The following is a 7,559-nucleotide window of genomic DNA, read 5'->3' as shown; positions in this document are numbered from 1 at the left end:
TTTGGGGGTTATTTAAAACATAACCCCCAATTGCAATTTAGAATTTAGTCGAATTTGATTAATATTCTGATCAAATTAAAAATTAAATTGGCCCACCGAATTGCAAATGTAGTCAAATTGATTTCAATTATGGTCAAATTTAATAAATTGACTAAATCGAATCAAAATTCGATACGAATTAATACTTTGTTTAATCCCGAGCTTCTTGATTTAATAAAATCAAACACATATTTATCCAAATAAATTATTTTTGAAAATAAATCATATTTAAATCAAGATTTTAATTAATATATTTATTTTCAAAATAATCCGTAATTATAATCCGATATTTCATAGAATAAATATTTAAGTAATCAAATTATATTATATCATACAATTGAACACGATAATATATAATCGTTACTTAAAATGATAAAATTGCGTACAAAAAATATTTTGAAAAGTTTTTATTTGGATGAAATAAATATTTTAATTTTATAAAAAATCGAAGAAACTCAGGTTTAAATTTAATCGTGGAGGGTAAAAATTAGGTGTCAACAACTGTCCCCTCCCTTTGAGTAGGGTGGATGCAAGTAACCCTGGGCAAAGGGAGGTTGACGTTCCTAATTTTTTGTCCGACAACAAATTCGAATCTGAAAGAGGTTGGTTTTCACACTAGTTTCGTGGAGTTATGGTCGGACCTCGATGTCAGGTTTCTTACATATCTTAGGTTACATGAGAATTCAGGCCACTGGTAGTTCATAAAGCTTGATTTAAAGCACGATTTTTAAAAAAATTCACAAGCTATCTCGGTTTTGGAGTTTTTGATAAAACCGAAAGGCTGTAGAATTGAGGATTTGGGGGGAGGTTGGAATGCAGTCGAGTTTTCAAAATAGAGCCCAACCTATATATCCCTGAGACTCAGGGAATCAGACTACTTGTAGTTTGACTCGATCGGCAGAAAAGATAATCTTTTATTTCAAACGATCTTTGGCTCGGGTGAGTGAAAAGTTGATTGAGTTGCGGAAAAGAGGTTTGTAACCTATTAACCATGAATGTGGGGTCCTTCACATCCATAGGCAAGAACTTACATGGACATAATTTCCAAAACTCTTAGTGTGTTGCCACCCGAATTTGAAAGAAAGAGAAGATTACCCTCGGTAGGAGTTTAGAAATATCCTGAAGGTGAAGCTGAAACCAGAATATCCCAGAATTCCCACATGCCTTCTAATAGGGGTGTGGTTGGATAGTGGTGGCGATCATCCTTTAGATCGCGTCCAAAGAGTTTGACGTCCCTTTTTAGACTATGTCCCATTTTGTTGCTAAGAAAGAGTTCCACATTGTGCTGCATCCTATCTAGAGTTGTCCGAACCTGTGATTTTGATTTGAGATTTTCACCCTCTCGGATGCTCTCGACAATGTTTCAAACAAAAAATGTTAGCGCTAAACATAATTCACGAAAGAAGTATGTAGCCTGTTATCATGTCTCCACGTGGGTTGTCACCTGAAAGACGAAGTCATTCTTTCGTTTACCTGTTCGGAAGGAAATAACTTGCAATAATAGACACAAAAACCCTCTTGGTTGTTGCATACTTAACTCATTTGTCGAGTGAATATGTCTTTAAAGTGGGGTGACTCTTTTGGATACCAAAGACACTTTATGTAGAACGGTCCCTGTAACCGTGTAATATTATGCTAAGGTGAACCATTTTGGTTTCCTATGATAACCTTTCTGGTTATTGACAATGCTTCTTTCCATATGATCCTCGGGTAAGTCTTGCACATCTTTGTATCGATACGACTTATAGATTTCACTTGAATTATCAATCTTTGGATAATCTCGTGCATTATTTGATGTTGGATACGAGGCGACTTACAAATATCCTTTAAATTGCTAACCTTTAGGTAATACTGCACATCATCCGACCTTGGAAGAGATGGCTTACAGATATCCCTCCAATCGATAGTTCTCAGGTATTGCTGCATATTATCCGACCTTGGACACAATATGACTTATAGATATGTCTCAAATTGCTAGTTTTTGGGTAATCCTGCACATAATCAATCTTGGATATGACGTGGCTTATAGAGAATCCTTGGACTTATCAATTTGATAATCTCGCATATTCTCCGGTAAGAATTTAGTTGGGACTTACAGATAACCTTCAGACTATTAATTTTTGGGTAGCCTGGCATACTATTCAGTTAGGATGTTGTTGCGGCTTGCGAATGACCTATGGGCAATCAACTCATAGGTAATCTTGCACACTATCCTATTTCAAATAATATGACTTATAGATGACCCTCATATTGTCAATTTCTAGGAAGCCTCATATGTCGTTCTCTTTTAGATAGAGATTTAAAGACGTCCCTTTGAATCACGTACTTTTGATGCATTCAGATGATGGTTCATAAATGATGAGATATTCTCGACGTCAGCGTATGCTATCCCGCATGTTAATAGATATTAGATGCTGATGATATCCTCGACGCTAGCGTATGCTATCTCGCGTGTCAACAGATATTGATGATGATGATATCCTCGATGCCAGCATATGCTATCTCATGTGTCAACAGATATTGAATACTGATATCCTCGATGCCAGCGTGTGCTATCTCGCGTGTCAACAAATATTATATGCTAATATCCTCGATGCCAGCGTATGCTATCTCGCGTGTCAATAGATATTAATAATGATAATATCCTCGACGCCAGTGTATGCTATCTTGCGTGTCAACAGATATTAAATGGCCCCCTCGGCAATGGCATGAAATGACCCTCTTGGTAATGATATGAAATGGCCCTCTTGGTAATGATATGAAGTGGCCCTCTATGCAATGACATGAAATGACCCTCTTGGCAATGTTATGAAATGACCCTCTCAGCGATGAGATGATATGAAATGGACCTCTTGGCAATGATATGAAGTGGCCCTCTTGGCAATGGCATGAAATGGCCCTCTCAGTGATGAGATGATATGAAATGATCCTCTTGGCAATGATATGAAGTGACCCTCTTGGCAATGGCATGAAATGGCTCTCCCGGCAATGAGATGATATGAAATGGCTCTTCCAGTGATTTGAAAACAGTTTTCCCTGAGTTTGTTTGTTTGTGTTTTACTTTCTGCATGTACCTGTACTCAAGGTAGACAGTTAGTAGACACAATATCGCCCTCACTGGCGACCACAGTTAAACTTTATGAAAGTTTAATGACGAATTCTGACCATCATGATTTGAATGACTTATTCTGCTATTAATCATATCTTTTTGAAGAAATAATTAAATAGCAAATCCATCAGATGCAAGTAAATGGGTCAGAGTCCTTGTTTGCAAATTACTCAAATACCGTTTGCTTCGCTCCAAGACGAATTTTGAGGATGACTTTCTGCTCTTCCTCCTATTGAGTGATCCTTTTGATTGTTGTATTTATTGTGTCGACTCCCTTGAATGTACCTGCGCTCAAGGTATATATTTAGTAGACACAAACACTACAACAAAAAGGTCTATTTAAGACCAACATTTAGGACCGAGTTAATAATTTAGTCTCCCAAAGTATATCTATTGAGACGAGATTATATTTTGGTCCTTAATTGTGCACTTTTTTGCGAAGGTATAAAATATGATCCTAATTTTTTTTTTAACTGGTCCCTATTATTAATAGACTTTGAGCAGGAAACTAAATTTAAAAAAAAAAGCCAAAAAAATCGTACATTTTGCTGCAAAAATAAAGCATAGGCGCCATCTTTTTTCTAAAAACTAAAAAGAAACTCTGTTTTCTCTTAAAAATATACAAAGCCCTTTCATATTAAATTTGCCCTAATTGTTTTTGCATTGCGTTTACAAATCTGCAAAGCCTGAATGACAAGTGGATACCTTGCGAAAATGGATACTCAGGCTCCTCAGATCAGCAAAAAGCGAAAGGTTAATCATCAAATTTTCTGTATAAGATTTCATTATGAAAATTGTGGGAATAAATTTTTTGATTGTTGTTTCAGTTTGTGGTGGATGGAGTTTTCTTCACTGAACTGAACGAAGTGTTGACTCGTGAGCTAGCTGAGGATGGATACTTTGGAGTCGAGGTCAGACTAACTCCCATCATCAGAGCCACTTGTACTCCAGAATGTTCTTGGTGATTTCTCTAATTCCAGTTTTATTTATTCTATTTCATTTGTTTAATTTAAGCGATTTTATGTGCAAAACTATTGTTGAAAACTATTAGAGCAGAATGATTAACAGAATAATTAATAGATTGATTTGTATTGCAGAGTTGATTAATAGCTCTAGTGATCAGAATTTTAATCTGGGGAGTATGTGTGTTTTTGCTGCGTGTATTGTGCATGTGAATATCCTGATGGAGGGGTGTGTGTGTGCAGATCAGTGAGAGTGTGTTCTCTGACTGCAGTTCACAAAACTGGTGGTTTTCGCTTTTCCTTTTCGATCCTTTGAATCTGTATAACTTTGTTCTGTTATGAAACCTTAGTTCTATACTTGAGGAAATCAGATTAGATTTAGAACAAATGCTATGCTATGTTGCTCTTAAAAAATACCATTGTGTTGGATCCCTTAAAATATATGCATTTTTGGATGATCCAACATGGGTGTGGCATCATTATTGGATGGTCCGAGCAACATAGATGCTTTGTGAATCTGATTTGATTGTCTTGTGTGTAAATACTTGATACCTTTTTCATATTTATCTAAGTTTTCTAGTGGGTGTTTTGATGTATTAAACTTTGGTGTTTGAATTCCTGACTGCTGTGCCGGAGAACAAGCGCGGAAATGCATAAGAACAAAAAAAGTTTAGGATGGCAGAAAGAGAAGAAATGAGAAGGATCCATTTTTTTCCTCTGTTTCTTTTTGGGGGTGGGCCGTGGCTTGGAATAATATGCAGTAAAGGAAGAAGAATTTTAGTACACGTGATCTGCTTTTACAAGTGTGGTTTTTGATTAATCCTTCCTTGTTAAGTTTGGAGCAAGGTAACGAAATTCTGTAATTCTTTGCAAAAGTATTTCACCTTATTCAAATTTAATGATGAGAAGTTATTTTGTTTGTTTGTAGACTTGACCATATATTGCTAGAGACTACTGGTTTGGCAAACCCTGCACCTCTTGCATCTGTGCTTTGGTTGGATGATCAGCTGGAATCAGATGTTAGGCTTGATTCCATTATCACTGTGAGTTTTGTGTTATAATGATTTAAAACATACTCCATTTCAATTTGTTTGACCTACTTTGCTTTTAGTCCATTTCATAAAAAATGCCTCTTTCATTTTTTTGCAACTATTTAATTTCAACTTTCCACATGGCATATTTAAGACCACAAGATTAAAGGGCATTTTGGTATATTCGACATATCTTTAATTTAAAACCGTAAGATTTAAAAATCTTCTCTACTTTCTTAAACTCTATGTCAAGTCAAAATAGGCTAAGAAAATTGAAACGGAGGAAGTATTTGATAGCGTGTCAGAAGTTTGCTTGCTATTCTGTGCATGGGGAGAATGTTATCTGCAAGTGAAGCCGTTTAGAATTTGTATCTATGGTTTCTCTCTTAGATCTTGCGGTTAAAAATTGCTAGCTGGTTAGATGTGTATTTTAGGAATTAAGTACTTATTAACTTTGTTTGCATACCTATTCTTTACTCTTATATGATTAACTTCATATGTAACTGGTTGTTCTCATTGTTGCTCTTCTTAAATCCTTGCCATTTTATTTTCAAGTTCTGCATGATCTTGGGTTTTAATTCATTTTGCTTCTGTGACAGGTTGTTGATGCAAAGAACCTTCAGTATCATCAGCCAAAACCAAATCCCGAATCCTTTTCATTTCCTGAAGCTTATTTACAAATAGCATTTGCGGTAATTGATATGTTAGTTTCTCCATTCAATCATCTCAGGTTTATAATTAGGCTTCAATCCTTTGTCAACTTTCTAGCGGTTGTTTTCTTGTTGTTATGGGAGCTAACTAGGATTGTTCTTCATACAGTAGTTCTTGATTATGAAATGGAATCATGTCTAACTCTTATTTGTTAACTGTTTGGTTTAGGATGTTATCATACTTAACAAAGTTGATCTAATTTCTAAAGATGACTCGGGAGTGGCGCTAGAGGAACTGGAGAAGGACATACGTGATGTTAATTCCCTTGCTAATATTATTCATTCTGTGCGTTGTCAAGTTGATTTGTCAAAGATATTAAACTGCCAGGCATATATCCTACTGTAAGCAATGATCCTTATCCATGAAATTCAGATATTTATACTTAGCAGATGGAAAGCTATTTAATCTTCCATTTTTCTAATTTTTTTAAAGCATGCTGCTCATCTTGAAGCGTTGTTAGAAGAGAACAAATCTCTAACTACAAAAGGCCTTCATGATGGTGAAGTCAGAACATTGTGCATCTGTGACGCACAACAGATTGATCTTGATAAGGTAACTTTTCAAAAGGGCTGCTGGGTGTGTGCTTGCAGGGCTGTGATTGTGCCACCTACTGTAGAGTTCTCTGATTCATTCCTTGTAAAGCAAACAGGGGCTTGCCAGTGGTGGATGATATCTTTTTCCTCTCGAAAAACTTGTCCTTCGGGGGTGTTGTACATGCTAAAAGTTTTATTAAGATCAGTGCACCTCAAAGACATTTGTTGTGGCTCACATATTCTTATCCTTTTTATGCTCAGTTCTGGTTTTATCATAATTTCATGCACAAAGATTGACTATTCACTATCTTGGATCACTAAAGTCCTCATTTGCCTTGTTGATAATAGGTTCGTATATGGCTTGAGCTCCTTTGGGATAAAAAAGTATGGCATGGATGTTTATCGTTGCAAGGGGATTTTAAGAGTCAGAAACTCGGATGAACTCCACATTTTACAGGTAAGAAATCTAATGATAAAGACTTTTATCTCCACAAGCTGTAATCTTATAATAATATTTCACCAAACAAATTTGTGCAGTAGTAAACTGTCTCTTTGTTATTTTTATGGAAATAGCACCAGCTGCATAAACGAAAAACCCCATCTTTGCAACTTTTCAGGCGTAAAACAATCCTCATGTGTTGCAGTCCATCCAAAGCAAGCAATCTTACTTGGATTTCCTAATGATTTACCATGGACAGTCTCTGTCATCGACTCATCTCCGTTCATTTTCTTCTTCAACAGATTATAACAAGATTTAGCATAAAATATTCCATCATCCTTCCCCATCCAGTAAAACAAATCTGTCAGCAAATTATCTAGTATAATATCTTATGAGCTGATATTAGTAATCTCTCTTTCAGTTTCCCGATCATAAGCGTTCTCCTGAACTGAAATTCCCAGCTTAGAACATCCCGCTGATGCTCCACATTGTCACATGCTAAGTAAATAGTTAAGCTGATGGTAACAAATTTCTGCTGAACAGGAATATCTGTCAACCATAATGTTACCTAAGTCCTACTGATAACACAAAAGTAAAACAGGCTTTCTCGGTGTTTTTCTGAAAATCAAAAAGGAAATACTACAATTGCATTTCAGTGCAATCTCATCCTATATAGACGTACACCATTGAATCTCATCTTTGGCTGTGTATTTGTTTGTGCTTTTACACTCCCCC

General features: G+C 35.9%; 1 pseudogene; it reads left to right on the top strand.

Annotated features, from left to right (window-relative positions):
- The first annotated feature begins 3,862 nt into the window (after nt 1-3,862).
- The window catches only part of LOC107860760, a 4,266-nt pseudogene continuing 569 nt past the window's right edge, over nt 3,863-7,559 (top strand).

The sequence above is a fragment of the Capsicum annuum genome, chromosome 8 (assembly GCF_002878395.1).
Source record: "Capsicum annuum cultivar UCD-10X-F1 chromosome 8, UCD10Xv1.1, whole genome shotgun sequence".
NCBI lineage: Eukaryota > Viridiplantae > Streptophyta > Magnoliopsida > Solanales > Solanaceae > Capsicum > Capsicum annuum.
The sequence above is the reverse complement of the archived record's forward strand: the minus strand, read 5'-3'. Positions and strand labels throughout refer to the sequence as shown.